Here is a 1,182-nt window from a genome sequence, read left to right on the forward strand (position 1 = left end):
CCCCCCTGCTGGTCTGCTTACCCCCAACGGCCCCGCCCCCCACCAGCCTGATCACCCACAACTGCCCTCCCCTCTTGGCCTCTAACCGCCTCTACCTCAGCCCCGCCACCATGGCTTTGTCCAGAAGAACATCTGGAAGGCCTCCTGGAAGGTCTCCCAGTCTAATTAGCATATTACTCTTTTATTAGTATAGACTAGAGGCCCGGTGCATGAATTCATGCAAAGGTGGGGTCCCTTGGCCTGGCCGGGGATCAGGGCCCATCGAGGGGAGGGACTGCAGGAGATTCGCTGGGTAGCCCTGATCAGGGCCGATGGGGGATGGCCGGCCAGGGGGAGGGACCATGGAAGGTTACCCGGCCATGGGAAGTTGGCTGTGGGAGTGCACTGACCACCAGGGGGCATCTCCTGCACTGAGCGTCTGCCCTCTGTTGGTCAGTGCATGTCATAGCGACTGGTTGACCTGTGATAATGGTCGCTTGGGCTTATATATATCTACACTAATAAAAGAGAAACATGGTAATTGGCGTACGACCGCTACCCTTTTCATTGGCTAATCAGTGAGTATATGCAAATTAACTGTCAGCCAAGATGGCAGCCGGCAGCCAGGCACTGAAGCGAGCACGAGGCTTGCTTGCTGCAGACTCCAACGTTCCCCGCCTCACTTGCCAGCCTCTCAGTTGCAACTCTAAGCAACTATATACTATGTTGCAAATAAGAAGGTAAACAAAACCCCAGAAAACAGCCGGACTGAAACCCAGCCGGACCGAAACATTGTATCCATCTTTTCAGCAGCGAGGCCTCAGAGCTAAAGCTGGCCCAAAAAAAAAAAAAAAAAAAGAAAACAAGGAGCGGTTGGAAGCTTTAGTCACTCGCCAGCCGGAAAACAGCCCTCAGCCCCTCACCCAGACTGGCCAGGCACCCCAGTGGGGACCCCCACCCTGATCCAGGACACCCTTCAGGGCAAACCAGCCAGCCCCTACCCATGCACCAGGCCTCTATCCTATATAGTAAAAGGGTAATAGGCCTCCCAGCACCGGGATCAGCGGAGCAGCGAGGCTCCCGGCACCGGGATCAGCATGACAGGGGGCAGCGCCCCAAATCCCCTGATGGGCCCTGCTCTGTGAGTGACAGGGGGCAGCACCCCAACCCCCTGATCGGCCCTGCTCTGTGGGTGACAGGGGG

Source organism: Myotis brandtii, unplaced genomic scaffold (genome assembly GCF_000412655.1).
Source record: "Myotis brandtii unplaced genomic scaffold, ASM41265v1 scaffold63, whole genome shotgun sequence".
Lineage (NCBI taxonomy): Eukaryota > Metazoa > Chordata > Mammalia > Chiroptera > Vespertilionidae > Myotis > Myotis brandtii.